Genomic DNA, 20055 nt, shown 5'->3' on the forward strand with positions numbered 1-20055 from the left:
GAAATTGAATGCATTTATTATGTCTTTCATCTTTCCTGTGGAAATCCCTTACGATTTTGTTCTGATTTTTTTTTCTGCCACTTTTTGATGTTTTATTTTTGTTTCGCACGATATCGAAAAGATTTTTATTACATGATTTCGAACAATTAATACGCTTTCGCAGTTGACCCAGTGTAACCGTACAGTTTCTCCTGTGAGAGTTATTTCCCTGTACACTGTTTTTCTTGTCTACTCCTTTGCAACCGTAAAAGAAATCGACAAATTTATTTTACCAAATTACTCGTTATATCCTCAGGATGTTTTGTCCAATTTTGACTGAAGCGATATGAAGACTCCATATGACAGTTATTTCCCCTTCTGTATTTGACATAAGTGATATATTAATATATTGCATAAATGGTAAGTGATACAGAACTAAAGTATTTTGATTTGAGGTCCTTGGTTCACAAAAATGAATTTGAGGTTTAGGTCAAAGGTCACGGTTATTTTTTCAATTCTAACTTTTTCTTATTTTATGATCTCCTCTGACACTTTTAAAGATACATATAAAAAAACTACTGCAAAATTATTGCTTTTTTGTGATGAAGATATGATACATTTGGTCTAAAACAATCCAATGACATCTTGTAGGAGTTATTGTCCCTGAAAGGTTTTAATCTAAGGTTAATTGATTATTACTTCAACTTGGTACATGATAAAGCCATAGGGTCTTTTGCAAAATGTTGGATGACATATGATCTTGAAAATGCAAACCGGAAGTGACCTACACTAAACCCGAAGTAGCCATTTTTACATGGAAAAGTACCTAAAAACCATATATTTTTTAAAAGGGCATACATAAACCTATCATTTGAGACCCGAAGTGGTCTAAAATAAACCGGAAGTAGCTCATTAACTCCCGTATAACATGCAAAAGTATATAGAAACCATATATTTTTGGAATCAGTATAAAAACATCTATCATGTGACCGACAGGGACATTTTCTAAACCGGAAATTGACAATTATCCCCCTTATTTCAGGCAAAAATATAGAGAAACCATATATTTTTGGAATCAGTGTGACTAAAGCTATTTTACAAGACCGGAAGTGACATTTTCTAAACCGAAAGTAGCAAACTATCTCCCTTATTTCAGACAACATTATATAGAAACCATATATTTATTGAATCGGTATGAAAAAACCTATAATTGGACGCCAATAATAACTTTCAGTAAACCGGAAGTAGTTTCTTATCAATTATTTAGAAACTGGTGTGGAAAGACCTTCAATTGTTCTCTGAACAATTGTTTTTAAATTTTGCACAAAAATTCTTTTTACATAATTTTGGTTTTGGTAATGAATGCCTTACTTTAAACATTTTTTAATAAATACTCAAACTTTTCCAATATTCTGTCAAACATGCGATTTTGGGCTCTATTCATGCATTAATATTTTGGTCAACTGTTTAAAATTAGCCATTCTATTTATAGTAATTTGTGTAAGATTTACAAACGTTTTTGAAATGGCCATATTGAGAAATAAAATTCAAATCATATTGGCCATACTTCTTTGATTTTAAAGTCAAATCAAACTGTAATATGAATACACACACACACACACACATGCACAAACAAACACTCGCATTCCCTCACCCAATAGACACACGGTCTTTAAAAATAGACAGTTGTTTATTCTATATATTCCAAGATCTAAATCTTAAAGTATGAAATGTTAAGTTAAGTTCTCAACGATGTTAAGAAATTGAATTTCATAAATATGATTGAGCAGTTTAATTTAAAACTACTTAAAAGTAATCAGCACATGATATAACCCCATGATTTCGGTGCACGGGGTTCTTGTTGCTCAGTCTTAACATTTCTATGTAGTGTTTTGTTTGTCTTTCTCACACCGGGTATCCCAATCCGAAAATCGGAGAGGGGTCCGAATCCCGAGGAACAATTTATGAAAAGTTTGTAACGATGGGTAGGTAAAATCCGATTCCCACGGACGAATTTTGATTCGTGTGAATCGGGTCCAGATTTTACTTACCCACCGTTACAAAGTTTTCATTAATTGCTCCTCGGGATTCGGATCCCTCCGCGGTCTCGAATTGGGATACTCGGTGTGTTTCTGCTTCTTTCGTTTTGTGTAATGGTTGCCCGTTTCTCTTCAACTAATGAGGTTTGAATGAGCACTTGGTATCTTCCGCCTCTTTTTATAGTTATATATGAATTTAATTAATCAAAAGAAACAGAAAAAGATGGATCATTTACATCTTTAGGTGGGATTTTTGTCAAGGTCAGTGGATTTTAATGACGAAGCTAACAAAAAAAGTCAGACATTTTCTTTTAGTCGAACGTTAGTGATCTCTTAAGCAAGCACTTTACACGAATTTCTGAAGGCTAACAAACCGAGTTGTGTTTCCGATACACTCAGAATCTATCCCTGTTAATCTAGACAACTGACCCTCTGATTTGTACTTAATATCTCCATATTCATATCTTTCAAACTATGTTATTATATATCCACCCATTAAGAATAGTGGAAATGTCCAAAACTTCTGGAAAATTATATAAAAAATAAAAGAAGAATGCGTCTGAGGACACGAATGCCCCTAAGTTGTGTTTAGCATCGTGTATGAGTTTCATAAACTTAAAATGAGGCAAACTTAAGTTATAGAGTGCGGATTCGAAAACATTGAAATTTTCCTAGTTATAAAGGACAGATAACTCTAGCACAGTAAGTGACTCACTGTCCAAATCGATCTTTGTCTGCGAATTTTGGTTCATAGCATTGTTTATGAGTTCAATAAGATTTGGATGAGAAAACTTAAGTTAGAGTACGGAAACGAAAATGTGACGGGAAGAAGGACGGAAAGACGGACGGACTGCCAAGAGTAACACTAACGTCCCCTTCGAGTAGCGGCGGGGGCATAAAAAACAATGTCCATTTATGCCAGTAATATATAAACGAAAAATTGAATTGTATTTATCCGTAAATAGTCTTTTAGGTTTGAATTTACCGCGCTTTCTCTCATGCATTTTGCAAACCCCAATTTTTCAAGCCTCGTTTGAGTGGACCATGCTTTCAAACAGTACTTTGCTCATGGCTCCACGCTTAAAGAATTTGCTAGCTTTAAAATGGCACAAGGAATCGACCCAGGGGAACAATTAAGCGACATTATTGAAGGACTTAGACGCCGAAAAAAGTAAATAATCTGGTTTGAACGAATATGATGACGAATTTCAAGATTCTTTCGACGAGTTTCAGCTGGAAAAGGGGGTACCGGCAAGCCCACAACAAAAACTGTACTGTCGTCCGTCAGTTCGGAAGAGGAAGTGTGTGAACTCGAAAAACTGTTAAAAGAGCTACAGATTGAAAGGAAGAAGGCGCATTTACGCCAGCAAATTGAAAAGGAAAAAGGAAAGTTCACGGACTTTGCAAGCCTCAGCGATAAAGATCCCCGCCGGCCCACAGGCATCTCCACAGCAACTTTCGACAAATGTAATAGCAGGTGAGACATTAAACTTTCAACAAGCTAACACAGAACGTAAAGCACTTTGTCTTTCATATGGCCAGAACCTGTCGAACAATTTTTACTCTTGGGGGCGAAGTCGAGTTCCGTGTGGGCAAAAAGAAAACTTTGGATAAAGTAACAATTGAAGAATGGGAATACGCCAATATTAAAATCATGCAGGAATTAGTTAAGCAAAAGCGTCTGAATATTGATGGGTATCTTAACTATACAGCTGACATTTTACCGTCTAGTGGCAAGAAATGTGTTGTATTCCGTATTATTGTATGACAAGGAATATCGTCAGAAACAAACGGATGAATTATCTGAATGGGGTACTTATCGAGAGGATTTACGCGATTTTCAGCTAGTCGCAAAACATGAGAATCCAACAATGCGTGCGTTTTCGGAAGCGTCTGGGAGTATCAAAGGGCAGGGGAAGGAATTCGAGGTCAACGACGGAGGAACGTCACAAAGGCCCGTTTCTTCCGGATGGGCGAGAAATTTGTCGTAGTTTCACCTATAATTGTTGTTTCCGTACTGACTGCAAAATGATGCATACCTGCGCCATTTGTTTCTCTGGTGCATATTCCGCATTGAATGGCCATGGTCAACCGATGACAAAACTAAAAAAGAATTTTCCTCAAATTCAAATCTAGTTGTCGAGAACAAGGCGACTTCCGCAATTAATACTTTGCATTTCGAGGCTTGGTGTCGCCTTTTACCTAGTGATACAATGGATCGGGAATTCATTTTAGATGGAGTAAAAAATGGTTTTAAATTGAATACAAAATTTGGTCCACATTATCCTGTGAATCGGGAAAGCTATTTAACCGCTTTTAATCTTCGCACCCAAGTTAAAAATCAAATAAGAAAAGAAATTGCCTTGGGTAATTATGTTGTAAATAGCAAAATTCCAACTCTTGTGAGTTCATTAGGGGCCGTGCTTAAACCAAATGGTGATATTCGCTTAATACATGATGCTAGTCAACCAGTTGGGATTTCTTTAAATTGCTAAACAAGTGATACAAATTGTTCTTACATGGATATACTGCATGCTTTAAAACTTATCAAACCTAATAATTATCTAGCAAAAGTTGACATTAGGAGTGCATATAGATCTGTCCGTTGTCACAGTTCTGATCATGATTTAACATGCTTAAAGTGGACTTTTTCTGGAGATGATAGTCAAACTTACATGTATGATTCTAAGCTACCTTTTGGCCATTTCCGCAGTCCAAAAATTTTTCAAAAGCTAAGTAAATCTGTGTGTTTTATTATGAAAAGGGTATATAATGTAATATGTATTGCATATTTTGATGATTTTTTAATAATTGCAGATACAATGTGTTCTTGTAGTAGAGGGTTACAATTGTTGATACGTACTAGTACTTTACGAGAAGTAGGTTTTAATATTAATTGGTCTAAGGTAGAGGGACCATCACAACGCATTACTTTCTTAGGTATAATTATAGATACCCGCAAATTAACATTATCCATGCCAAAAGAGGAACAGTCTGAATTTTACAATTTTTTTATTGACTTTTCAGAAGCGCAAACGCGCAAGTGTTAAACAAATTCAGTCTCTTTGTGGTAAATTGAACTGGGCCTGCCAAATGGTGAAAGGTGGGAAAACCTTTTTGAGACGCATAATAAACTCTATTTCAAATATACATAATCACAGTGATAAAGTAACCGGTATATTGTCTGCCGAATTTCATGCTGACATATTGCCGTGGATAAGTTTTATGCAATTTTTTAACGGCACTGTTAAATTCATGGACACAAAGAAAGTGACTTCCTTACAAACTGACGCGTCTCTATTGGGAGGTGCTGGCTATAACAAGGGAGATTTCTACTATGTGAATTGGGCTATTGACTTTCCGGCCATCAAGAATGAACATAATAACATTAAGGAAACAGCCGCCGTTATTCTATCTGTGCTCCGTTGGGGACACTTATGGACCAACAAATCCGTCATTGTATTAACAGACAATATGACGACAAATGCGTTTTGAATAAGGGAACCTCAAAAAACAAATGGTTAATGTGCTTACTGAGGGATTTGTTTTGGTTATCCGCTATATATATTACTTTGACATTAAAGCAAGATATTTGAGTGGACGATGTAATATCATAGCCAATGCTGCCTCGAGGCTTCACGAGGACAGTCAACTTTCTAAACTTTATGAAATATTGACTAGCTATAGTTTCATTCCCTTTACTGTGCATGAACTACTGACACATGTTTCGTTTGACTTTTACCTTTCCAGATGGCACAGATCTTCTGTCGGACCTAGAGATAGCTGTAGAACGATTAAAAGGCAAGGGGTTGGCTGATTCCACCCCCGGGACACACCGTACGCACTTGAAGACGTATGTTACATTTTGTGAAGACTACAAGCTTAAACCAGTGCCGTGTGACCAAACAACTGTGGAGCTTTATATTGTTTATTTAGTTGACAAGAAACATTTTGCTTATAACTCTATTCGTTCCTACATAAACATTATTAGTGTTTCAAATAAGATGCATGACCTAAAGGACCCTGTTGCCGATTCTTGGAATATTAAGCATTTGTTAACTGGGGTTAAGCGAGAATTGGCACAAGCCAATCTTGTAAAGCGCCAGTTACTCCCGAACTTTTGTTAAATGTTAGAAATTTTTAGATATGGCGAATCATAATAATGTTGTTTTTGGGCCGCTTGTTTATCCGGGTTTTTCGGTTTTTTGCGACCTAATAATTTCTTAGATAGATAGATGTTTTGCCATGTAGTTGGGGCATGTTGCTACGCCTTAAAGTCATCAAGACCCTTCAGTTTCGTTCTAAGCCTATAGAGGTTGTACTGCCTTACTTGCATGATCATCCTTTATGTCCCGCTACAGCCATGTATAATGTCTTAGCCTTAGCAGGAGATCCACTGGACCCCCTTTTTTCGCTTATCAGACCAATCTTGCCAGACTTATAATGTATTATTATATAGCTTCCGTTTTATCTTGTAACATATGAAAATCGATCGGTCAAGTTATGGCGGTCATTCTTTTCGTCGATGGGCAGCTACATGGGGTAGAAAAGTAGGACTCTCGGATAGTGACATCAAGTTATTAGGATACTGGTCAAGTGATTGTTTTTATCAGTATGTAGACACTGATATGGATGAACGTTTATTTACGTTAATTATCCCTTTTGGGGTTTGGGACATTTTGGTTACATGTACTTGCTTGTTATATGATGGGGATATGTATGTTATTGGGGGGTTTATTTGCTTGGGGTACCAAGCTTAAATAAATATTGCCATACGTAGTTTTGTTTATTATACCTAGTAAGGTAAAATCAGTGTTAAAATATGATTTTTTACTAGTAAGGAAAATGTGAACGGAAAAAGATTTGGAGTTTGCTAGTCCTAATGTCTTCAAATTGTTGTGAAAGCGATATAAACTAGAATTAAATATTTCCTCTCCCCTTATGCACAGGTAACCACTCCTCCTTTTTAATAGTTCTTGGGTCCACTACTGATTAAACTTAGCGAACCAAAATAGGCTTTTGTGAATTACCTCGATCTTCCGTTAGAGCAATTCATTTAGACAACTAAAACAAGTGCATGGTTAAGGAGATGGATGAGGTCTTGCTTTTGAAATCAGAACTATTTAAAACTAATCAAAGAATGAAAAGCCAGTGTTGAAAATAAAAAAGGTCTACGCTGTGGATTTTTAAGGTAAAAGGGACAACCCCCCCATATTGTTCACACAAACAAGAGTCGCATGAGTACAGAATAATGATCACTTAAAACTTCTCCTGTCTTGTATTCCGTAGTCTTATGTTTTATACACAATTACGTCCGATCGATAAAAGTTACAACATCACTTTCTTATGTAAAGTAGTTTATTAACGGATTTGCATTGGCATTTCGTTAAGCGGGTACTCGATGTAACAAATCTTAAAAGTATTCACAATTAAATAACACTTCATGTATAATAATACATGAACGCGAAGTTCTAGAATTTAAGCATTATATACGAACTAAATTTAAACAAATTATCAACTCATATTCTAGTTACTTTTTATATATAGTTCATGTTCGTTATATTGAAAAAAAAAATATATTAGTTAATAATAAGAAAGGTAATAATTATTATTTTCATACTTATTATTTTTATAGTTATTAGCATCATTTTGTAATCATTATTGAAAATAAAAGAAAATATGTTCGATTTACATGATATGACATTATACTGACATATCATATGATAGTCATAAAATTGGTCCTATTACATATCTTACAGATGCGGATCCAGGATTTTGAAAAAGGGGGCCCATATAGGCTCCATACTAGACAAAGTTTGGAGTGGGAACAGGTAAAAAGTCTGGATTAACCATAAATGTAGCCATAAATCCCCTAAAGCCGCCTCTGATCTTATTATATGTAAGAGAATGATAATCCCTTTCTTCATGATTAAGTACGAGCGTTAGCGAGAACTTATCATGAAGTAAGGGATTATCATTCTCTTACAAACTTAGAATATTGTAAAGTGGTCAAGGTTCTCAAATGATCTCTTAATTGGTTGTATTTAAGAATTAGTTTCATTGTCAGTGCAATGTTTTTAATTAATGCATGACTTCCTTTTTAGGCATTTCATTTATGGATAAGTTTTAGTGATGGAAGGACCTCCATATCATTTGGGAATTATTTAAAAAAAATATTCGTTATAGATATTAGGTGACACAACAGAACAAAGAAATTGTAGGAATTGTATATGTTTCCTGATTGTGAGTATGAATGCATATCATGTAATATTTTAGTGAGAAATTATCCTTTTTTTTAATTTACAGTTTACATGTAAATCAAATGATACATTTGAGTTACAACTAAATTTTATTTAACAGCCAATATTTTGGTCTGGCTTTGCTATTTCATTATGTCAGGGAAATTTTCAAATAAAATGCCTTTAAAAGTTTTTAATATGTTCAAAACTAAAATTAAATTCCTGTTTTTTTTAATTTTTTTTTTTATTTTGTCGGAATATTGGAAATAACTATTCTTCCAAACTGCTGATCCAGTAATCAAAGTTTTTGAAAGCTAAATATTAAGTTGTTGTTTTTTTTATTTCAAAGCTTTTTTTTTTCTTTTTTTTGCAAATGCTTTGATATTGTTTAATTATTTAGTAATTTGAAGAATATTATAATAATAACATTCACGGTACCAATTTTACTGCACAGTAAACTTCAACTTATTTAGAGTTTTTTCTTTGTTTCACAATTCAACTTTTAGTCACTGTGTGATAAATCCTTTCAATCTGATAAATGTGCTTGGGGGCAGTTGTAACTCATTTATAGAAACTCTTTGTTTTGAACTGTAAATAGACCCAAATAATAGGATAATCCCTTACTAAGAACATGATTTGCATTCATTCTTCACAACTAAGAGGAATCAGATCCTACAATTTCATTGGTTGAGAGCACTTTGCTATATTCTAATGACATATCTTAATATCCTTTCGAAAACCAGCACATGATCAGGTTGTGACATAATACAAAACAAAACATGTAAATAATTTCCAGATCTATTTATATCACATGTAGTAACCTTTTCAGTTCGATCGACAACGGACTGTCATTAATAATGAAAGACGATCTGTCTAGCTGTTATTAGCGACTAGTAAACACGGAAGTAAAATAAACAACACAGGGCATATACATAATGGTAAGTAAACACAAAATTAATATGTCATTATGTACATGTGTCCTTCATTTTTGTTTATGTCGGACGCCATTATGTTAGTAAAAAATACATAATACACGTATTCATGTACAACAGGTAACTTGCAGATAAATCTTCGATAATATCCAGGCAACATATCTATATATTGTTTATTTGCAGTAATTTTCTTTGGGGAACTTTTATAGTTTCGTTATTATAATGCCATACACATCAATATCGGAAGGAGAAACGAAAGTAGTCTGTATAAACTTAATACATACTCAGACATTTTATTGGTATACTACCAAAAGTAAAATTGTCACCTTGACACATAGAATCTCAGTAAAGAACAAATAAGCAACAAGCGCAAATTCATACACCAAAAATTATAATAAACATACAACGAACGCAATATGGACATATATATATATATATATATACAAGTCTAAATTGAAAACAACGTTCAAATCTATGATTGCGTTGGATAAAAACCGCACTTTTTATACGTGTGCATGCAAAACAAATTTCTTTGTAGAGGGGTCTAAATACAGCACAAACAACATTTTCCAAAAGACCAAAAAGTGAAAAAGTATATTTTAACAAAACGCATTTGACTAGCAGGTCGAACAACGGATGTTCTTAAACCCTGCTGACTGCCATGGCGATTGCCAAATAAACGGATCACAGATGTAACACAATGGATCTTAATTATATTAATTTAGTACCAAACAGAAAACAATAAACTTGCGGAAAAGATGGTTTATCGCAAACATGAGGTGCAAAAATATATCTACATTGTATAAACATAGACAGGTGTTTAAGAATCTGGATGTTTAAGTACTCAGCCGTGGGAATAAAGCCGGATAAAAAAAGGGGGCCGGGAATCGCTGGTGACCCTTGGGGTTGGCAAAAATGGTGCATCGTATAAAGTAAAATTAAATTTTTTATTAAATTGCCAATACTGTGATTTTGAGATAAATGTATGAAACAAGTTTAACTCATTGATGTGCAAGAGTTGCTGCTAATGCAATGGGAACAAAATTAAGGATTTACAAATTGTTTTAAAAAATACATTAAAGGAAAATGGAATTGGAATCAATTTTGTAACAATAGGGTATCACCAGCTCAGTAGTCAGCACTTCTGTGTTGACATGAATTATCATTGATATGGTCATAACTATAAATTAACTGTTCACTAAACTTTGAATTGCCTTAGCTGTATTTGGCAAACATTTTCGGAATTTTGGGTCCTTAATGCTCTTCAGCTTTGTACTTTATTTAAACTTTTTGATTCGAGTGTCACTGATGAGTCTTTTGTCGATGAAACGTACACAATTTTAATCCTGGTATCTATGATGAGTTTTTTTACAACCAATGGGTCGATGTCATTGCTGGTGGAGGTTTCCTCCCCGAGGGTATCACCAGCCCAGTAGTCAGCACTTCTGTGTTGATATGCATTATCATTGATATATGGTCATTATTATGAATCAACTGTTTTCAAAACTTTGAATTTTTCGAATACTAAGGATGTTAATAATTTCGCACATCCCGGAAATTTAATCTGATTACTCGCAATTTCCAAATTCTCTGTGAGTTGAATAACCCTGGCAAATGAACCCCTTTAGCATCGTTCTATAAGGTTGCAGTTTGCACGCCACTCCCTAAACTAGGACTCCGATTTAAAGTCCCGGTTCAAAAGGGACGTGGCTGCGTACTTCCAAAAGAATTCGCTCTAAAAATGGTATATATTCTAGACGAGAGAAATCCAGTTAAAATACATTTACACTCTCTGCACATTAATAAATCTTTGCTACAACTATTTGAGGGTCCATTTGATGGCCAGTTGAAAACCAAATTTTATGTTGAATATGTAATAAATTATTAAAGCAAGCGAGGAAAACGCGCGTGTGTGGTGTAATCAGTTGTATAACTTATTTCCTGGTTCCTGGGTATTTAGGTAGGAAAAATAATTCTATTTTGAAAAATATTTTATATAGACTATGTAGGGAAATGTTCTGACCTATAATGGTGGTTCACTTAAGTAGGTAGGGAGGCAGGCAACAGAACTATTAATTCGTGTGCCTTATGAAGGATATAAAATAATAAAACAAAAATAACTAATCATTGCATTTAACCATAAGAAATATAATAATCTCAAAGAAATGCTATAAATAAGAAATAACACTTATAAATTGCATGACTTTTGTGTCCGAAGCGTTCTTTTGGACTTACCTTCATCATGAATGCTCAAACCCATACATCTGAAAGTCTGTGGTGTATAATACGTAAACAGGTAGGCGCTAACTGACCAAAAGAGATTAAAAAAAAACATCAAAATTCATCTTGGGTCAACGTTTCCTGAGTGAGTAGGACATGTGTAACGGTTCCTAGTAATTTTTTTCTCGCCGTGGCGGCGTTAAAAAGCGAGATTAAGGCAGCACCGACAATTTATGTTAGTTACAACGAACTGACTACTGAGCTGATGATACCATCTAGGACTAAAATTCATTCAGCTTTAGTATCAAACTAGTGCTAATAAATGAAAGAACGCTTATAAACATGAGTCCGATTTCTTGACTTGCCTTCACAAGGGACGCTCAAACCTAAACTTTTAAAAGCCAGAGGTGTATAACATGTAGGTCAGCAGATATATGACCAAAAGGGACCAAAATAGAATAGCCAAATCCATCTAATGTCAACTTTGCCTGCTGGAGTTCGAACCTCAGTTTCTAGTCATTTTCTCAATTTATCAACGGTGAATTTAAGCAAAAAATGTTATAAATTATGTCAGCACTGATTAAACCCTCGAAAAACAGTCCACAAGCAGTGGTATCGATCCAGTGCTAGTAAATGAAAATTACACTTTATTTTCGTACGTCCGAAGCGCTATTCTGGATTTACCTTCATCATAACAACAATTTCAGATGCTATTCTTTCTTTTTCTTATTCTTTCTGTCTCGGTATTTTTGCCTATTTTAGCGGTCTGGGACGATGGCCATTATATGGCATGTGGGCTCGAAATTACCTAGAGCCTAGATAATAAATAGTCATGGATAAACTAGATTGTCAGGGGAAAAAACAGGAAAGAATAGTGACGGCAAACGTCGAGATCATTGGCTTGATGTAGACACGTATAGCATTGAGAAGTTTACGGTAGTTTGAAATAATATGTTCTCAACGGTGCCTGCTTTTTATTTCACAAATGGAACTACAAGTGTTACCTTTAAAAACACATAATTGATCAATCAAATTACAGGATCTGCTCACCCTTCCAAAGAACCTGAGATCCACTGCTGATATTGATCACTTTAAGTTGACAAATAAGTAAACATAGAAAGAAAAAGGATAACAATGCATTTATAATTGCCATCATCATTACAGGTTAATGTATTTTTGTTATTTTAAAGCCGAGGAAAAACCGAAAGACCAGACATGGAGATGGTGGAGAAACAGGGGATAGTGACATGATGTTAGAAACTCTAGAAAATCAGGTGTCTGAGACTAAAGACATAATGTCGAACAATATAATAAAGATGCACGAGAGGGAGGGTAAATTAGAGGATCTGGAATCTAGAGCTGGAATTCTGTCAGAACAGACGGTAAGTTATACATTGAAAACTGATAGCTTAATTTGAAAATTTAATCTTTAGTAAAACACGTCTTTAAGAAAAACTACTACAGCATTAAACGAATAGAACACGTGTGAATTGTTTTAGACAATAGCTACTGAGTTAATCTAAAAGTGGAAATAACTAGCGAAAAGTATACAATATATAACACAATTGCTGATCTTTCATCAATGATACATATATATATATAAACAACGTTCAAACCTATGATTGCGTTGGATAAAAACCGCAATGTTTATACGTGTGCATGCAAAACAAATTTCTTGGTAGAGGGGTCTAAATACAACACAAACAACATTTTTTAAAAAAACCAAATGAGTGAAAAAGTATATTTTAACAAAACGCATTTGACTAGCAGGTCGAACAACTGATCTTAAACCCTGCTGACTGCCATTGGCAATTGCCAAATAAACGGATCACAAGATGTAACAAAATAGATCTTATTATTAATTTATTACCAAACAGAAAACAATAAACTTGCGGAAAAGATGGTATACCGCAAACAAAAGGTGCAAAAATTAGTACACCATATCCGGATTTCGACAATTAATGTCTCTTCAGTGATGTAAGGAATCGAAACGGTATTTGGAAGGCCATATAATTTACCTCAATTTAGGATAGACTCTTGAGTTTTGAAAGAGTCAAAATAGGATGAACGGATCATATAAACCCGAAGGCAAATATAATACAAGCCCAAACGAAAAAATATAAACAAGTCTAAATTGAAAACAACGTTCAAACCTATGATTGCGTTGGATAAAAACCGCAATTTTTATACGTGTGCATGCAAAACAAATTTCTTGGTAGAGGGGTCTAAATACAGCACAAACAACATTTTCCAAAAGACCAAATGAGTGAAAAAGTATATTTTAACAAAACGCATTTGACTAGCAGGTCGAACAACTGACATTCTGAAAATACCCATTACTTTCTTGATAAATTTATCTATCTCTGAAGGTACGGTACCTGACGATTTGAAAATGGCTAAGGTCAAGCCCCTATTTAAGAAAAATGACAGACTTAAGCCTGAAAATTACAGGCCTGTTAGCATTTTAAGTATTGTTTCTAAAATTCTAGAAAAAGCTGCCTATAAGCAACTTGAAAATTATTTTATTTCAAATAATTTATTATTTGAGTTTCAATCAGGATTTAGAAGTTCATATTCAACTGATTCTTGTCTCATTCACTTGATAGATCACATTAAAGCTCAAACAGCCAAAGGTCTTTTTACAGGCATGGTCCTATTAGACCTACAGAAGGCATTTGACACAGTAGATCACAAGATATTATGTGACAAATTAGAAGTAATTGGGGTTAGATCTATACCTTGGTTTGAGTCATATTTGACAAACAGAAAACAGGTTGTAAGTGTAAATGGGGTGATTTCAGAAGTGTGTAATATTACATGTGGTGTCCCTCAAGGTAGCTTACTGGGTCCACTTTTGTTTTTGGATCTATGTCAATGATGTTCAAACTAGCATCGACTCAGATTGTAAAGTTTTGATATATGCAGATGATACTGCAATTTTATTTTCCCATATAGACCCTGGGGTCATCTCGCATAAATTATCCAGAATGCTGGAATCATGCCATGATTGGTTAACTGACAATAAGTTGTCCCTACATTTGGGAAAGACGGAGAGTATAATTTTTGGTCCTGGTCGAAAACTTCGGTCTTTAATTGGGTGATTTTGCTATCTCCTGTAATGGTATTAATATAAAACTTTTGTAAAATATTTGGGAATAATAATTGATCAGTTTCTAACTGGTGATTTTATTGTCAACTCTATAGTGAAAAAAGTCGATCAAAGGCTTAAATTTTTATATAGAAACAAAGAGTGTCTAAATTTTCAATCTAGGAAAACATTGTGCTCTTCTCTAATTCAATGTCATTTTGACTATGCATGTGCATGCTGGTATGAAGGTATATCAAAACAAATGAAGAATAAACTTCCAGTGGCACAAAATAAGATTGTGAGATTTATTCTGCAATTACATCCCAGAAAGAGTGTGACATATATTGAATTTAAGAAATTGGGCTTTTTAAATATTAGAAATAGAGTCAAACAACTAAGACTCAATCGTGTTTTCAACATTTTTAACAATATATGCCCAAATTATTTACATACTAATTTTGTTAAAAATAAAACATCTTTCAATACAAGATCTAGTAGTAAAAACTTCTATATACCAGGAATCAAAGGGTGTGAATCCACCACTTTCTTTTATAATGGAATAAAAGACTGGAATTCGTTACTGAACATGATTAAAAGTTGCTCTAAAAAATATAATTTTAAAGTACAAGTGAAAAAGTTTTTGATGGATAAATTTAAATCCATCTTTAATAGTGAATTTGTTTTTTATTAATTATACTGGGGCTTTTACCATATATCTGTGATAAATTCTAAATGATTTGTGCTTGTATTTCCTATGTGTCAACTCTTGGTGTAAACTGGAAGTCTCATTATAAAAGGACCCCACTGGAAATAAGTTTAAATAACTTTTGTGGGTCATCCTAAGATATTATGCTACAGTGAAAATCTAGTCAATTTAAATTTCACTCATTATTTAATCTAGTCTATTCATATCAAAATATCATGAAAATTTTCATAATTTTATTTTTTAAATTAAAATTTTTAGTAAACATGTATATCATTTTAGTGTCTATAAACTATGTCTAGTGCTGTATCTGTGTCTTTGTAATATTATGTATCTGTCAAATTCATGCCTTTTTATCTTGAATAAATATATGTTCTTAAACCCTGCTGACTGCCATTGCCGATTGCCAAATAAACGGATCACAAGATGTAACAAAATAGATCTTATTATTAATTTATTACCAAACAGAAAACAATAAACTTGCGGAAAAGATGGTATACCGCAAACAAAAGGTGCAAAAATTAGTACACCATATCCGGATTTCGACAATTAATGTCTCTTCAGTGATGTTAGGAATCGAAACGGTATTTGGAAGGCCATATAATTTACCTCAATTTAGGATAGACTCTTTAATTTTGAAAGAGTCAAAATAGGATGAACGGATCATATAAACCCGAAGGCAAATATAATACAAGCCAAAACGAAATAATATAAACAAGTATAAATTGAAAACAACGTTCAAACCTATGATTGCGTTGGATAAACAAATTTCTTGGTAATTTATATATGTATATATTTTCAATTGTATTTTTAAACGCGTTACAATTCGTATTGCACCATGTTACTAAAGACACCTGTAAAAATATAACACATCGGTACACACTTCTGATTTGCGGGGCTTTACTAACCTTTGTTTGGCGAAGTATTGTATAATTTGTTCTAGGCCTGAATATGCATGGCATATTTGTCACCTGGAATTAAACGAACAACACTCAATCAATTATTAATTTTGGATTTAAAATTATCCCCACCCTCAGCGCCTACAGTATTATCACCACTACCGACTACTCCCAGTATTTTTTATTCGTTTGACTATGACTACTTGAAATCGATTTTTCTTTGAATATGACAATATTTGATTTAATTTTATTCTTTTGCAGACTGCCGAATTTAAAAAGCTTGCAGTAAAAACTCGGAAGAAAGCTAAAAAGAAGTCTAAAAGGATGACTTATATTCTCGTCTGCATTCTAGTAACTGCAATAGCACTTATAATCTTAATAATTGCTTTGTATGGAAGTGGTGTTTTATAGGCGACAGCTGAAGTGATAAGAATTGAAGCATAATTTGTGATCATGGAGTAATTATTAAGAAAATTATTTCGTCAACAAAGAATATTCCGCAAACAAGTCTAGTTGGCGAAATAATTTATGTTTATAAACAGATTGGGTCCACTCGCCGAAATGAAATTTAATAAATTAATAACCCTTTTTGGATATAACACACCAAATTTCCAAAAAAAATATTTTTTATTTTGCGGAATATATTGCAAAGTGTAATTAATCAGTTAAAAGGCAATAACTTTTTGTGAGCAACTTTCCTGAATATCTGACTGTTTATAAAAGATTGGTACATGTACTTAAGGAAAATTGTTGTTTTCAGATGATCAAACAAGAAAATTATCCACTTCCTTGAATAGCCATTTCCTGAAGTTACGATTATTGATCTAAATATTTTGATGCAATCCAAATTTAGATTTTTCGCATTGTAAATTTATATCCCATTTGGGATATTAGATCCTATAGATGGGATGGGTTATTAACTTATTATAACCAGTTTGGGCGAGTGGTACCAACTTGTTGAATATAAATTGGATTTTTCGTCGTGATAATTCGTGAGCTTTACCAAAAGATAATACGTAAATACTCATACAACACGAATAGTCTGTCATAATTCTAGTCAACTTCATGTCGCTCGCATCGTCGTTCATTTTATATAATTTGCATGTACGCATTCATAAGGAAGAAAACTACCTCTCATTTCCACCCAAAAGTCTTCCAATATTGCTTGAGTCTTTAAGTTGTGACAAAGCACAAAAGTCACATGATGCCTTATACCTACAAAAGAGGATGATTGTGATTTTTAATTTGATTACTTATTGTAATTATCTTGGATGTTATTATTAGTATTAGTATATATTTTTCATTTACATTACTTCTGTGCAATTTGCTTATTGTATACCATTGCCATGCAGAGCTTAATCGTGATACATTTGTTTTACTATATACGACCAATTTTATTTTTAAAGATTGAAGTACTTACAATATGTGCATAACATTTCTTTTCCAGGTACCTTAGCTATTCGTAGTGACAACGTTTTAAAATCTAAGAATTCTGGGATATTGTTCATTCACCAAAATGATAATAATGATGCTTCCTTGGTAGATCCATTGCTTACTGTGTCGTTATTCAATCAGAACGTTAAGAAGATTGATTGATTGTTTGTGTTTAACGCCACATTCAGCACTATTGGCGAGGCTGTCAGTTTTTTATCGGTGGAGAAAAGCCGGAGAGAACCAACGTCCACAGGAAAACTGACAATCCTAGTCAATTAAGATTGGAATCGAACGCACCTGCCACGTGCGGGATTCGAACTCACAACCTCAGTGTTCACAGACTAGTTAATTTTTTTAGAGTAAAGAATTATTAGGGCCCCGCCGAATGGCGGACGCCCTATAGTGATCAGTCTGTCCGTCCGTCCGTCTGTCTGCCCATCTGTCCGTCCGTCCGTCCGTCCTTAACAAATTGTGTCCGCTCTATATCTAGAGAACCGTTATGATTTCAAAGTTTATACTTGACATATATGTGCAACTTCCTAGGTCAAAGGTCAAGGTCAAAAACTTTGGTTTTAGTTGACAACCCCATGTCCTATGGTAAAGATCGTGTCCGCTCTATATCTTGAGAACCGTTATGATTTCAAAGTTTATACTTGATATGTATATAAACCAACACCAGAGGGTGTGTCATAATTTATGTACAACTTCCTAGGTCGAAGGTCAAGGTCAAAACTTTGGTTTTAGTTGACAACCCCATGTCCTATGGTAAAGATCGTGTCCGCTCTATATCTTGAGAACCGTTATGATTTCAAAGTTTATACTTGATATGTATATAAACCAACACCAGAGGGTGTGTCATAATGTATGTACAACTTCCTAGATCAAAGGTCAAGGTCAAAAACTTTGTTTTTAGTTGACAACCCCATGTCCTATGGTAAAGATCGTGTCCGCTCTATATCTTGAGAACCGTTATGATTTCAAAGTTTATACTTGATATGTATATAAACCAACACCAGAGGGTGTGTCATAATGTATGTACAACTTCTTAGGTCAAAGGTCAAGGTCAAAAACTGGTTTCAGTTGACAACCCCATGTCCAATGATAAAGATACAAATTTGTTACCACATTATTCACAGCGGGGCCCACAGAGATGGCTCCCATCTCAATGATATCTAGTTTAGGCAACTTGGCCACCGAGGCCCCGTTAATTAAGAAGATGTTTATCAAATATATTGTATTATAATTGCACTTACTTTATGTATTAACTTATTTAAAAGGTTGTAGAAACATTGTTAGAGTTATAATAAATTGCTATATTTGATTTTCATTATTGGTCACATTGTACATGTACAGTACAGATCCGCCACATGTTTTTGTTGTTTGTGTAAGAGTATTTATATCTCACAGATGAAATTGATAGTCGTTAATATATTGACTGCAAGACAAAAAGGCACGGGACAAAAGGAATCAAACAAAACGTCACGGACAAAGACTCATTATTCAGTTTTGAGATATATTTTTCTTGAATAAACAAAATAAACAAAATACTTTGAAAAATAAGTTTTACATTCGTTTTGACTCTTATTTATTTAACAACATTATAAACAAAAACCTGTAAGAAAATAGGTCGATTAGCAAATAAATGTAAAGAAAAAAGCCGTCTAGTGGTTTATTAATCGACTGGCTTTATGTTGTCGTGTTTATATTCTTTGAAGGCTCCGTGTTGAAGGTCGTACTTTGACCTATAATGGTTTACTTTTACAAATTGTGACTTGGATGGAGAGTTGTCTCATTGGCACTCATACCAAATCTTATATCTATTTAGATCAGATTGAGTTAACGAAAAGGTCATTCATGTCATTGACGGTAACTATATATGTATACGTGTGCTCCAATAAAGATTTGAACAAATGCAGTATACCCAGGCCACCTATTGCAGTATTTGAATAAAATGTTTTGTCTGTTTTAATGTGATAGTAATAGTGTCCTTTGATGTAGTTGTTAATCTTTATTGTTATGATTGTAATGAAAATGTAAAAATATAAAAACGCCATTATTGTCTTGTAATTTATTAGACCATATACTTTATTATATGTTACTAGTATGTTAAAATGCAAGTTTTTTTTATTAGTTAATGTGATCTTAACACGTGGATTTTAAATGTTACACTCACTTTTAAACCAAATAAAAGCTTGCAAAAAATAAATCAACACATGTGTTATTTATCTAGTACTTACCAATGCCGCTATCTGTGGTGTCCTCTAAAGATTAGCTACTATTAAGCAGCATTAGTTTAGTTACAATTTGACAGTTTTTTATATGAAAAAAATATGTGTATTTTTATGCCCCCGCCGTAGTGGAGGGGGCATTAAGTTTTACCCTTATCCGTCTGTCCCAAAATTGGTTTCCATTCTCTAACTTTAGTTTGCCTCAACCAAATGTTATGAAACTTATACACAATGCTTATTACCACAAAACACAGATCAAGTTTAAATTTTGGTGGCGTCTCTTTTACCGTTCTA

At 33.8% G+C, this 20055-nt stretch overlaps 1 long non-coding RNA gene across 3 annotated transcripts in view; it reads left to right on the forward strand.

Annotated features, from left to right (window-relative positions):
• LOC127708626 (uncharacterized) overlaps positions 1-19743 on the forward strand; it is a 55833-nt gene extending 36090 nt beyond the window's left edge. The window contains exons 1-3 of one of the 3 annotated variants that reach the window (XR_007985327.1): positions 9026-9195; positions 12600-12791; positions 16361-19743. This is a non-coding gene — a long non-coding RNA (uncharacterized LOC127708626). Of the gene's footprint in view, positions 1-9025; positions 9196-9224; positions 9310-12599; positions 12792-16360 lie in introns of those variants that run through there. The other 2 variants (XR_007985329.1, XR_007985328.1) reach the window with 2 other exon arrangements.
• Positions 19744-20055: the final 312 nt, after the last annotated feature.

This window comes from Mytilus californianus, unplaced genomic scaffold (genome assembly GCF_021869535.1).
Source record: "Mytilus californianus isolate M0D057914Y unplaced genomic scaffold, xbMytCali1.0.p SCAF_7, whole genome shotgun sequence".
In the NCBI taxonomy this organism is placed as follows: Eukaryota; Metazoa; Mollusca; class Bivalvia; order Mytilida; family Mytilidae; genus Mytilus; species Mytilus californianus.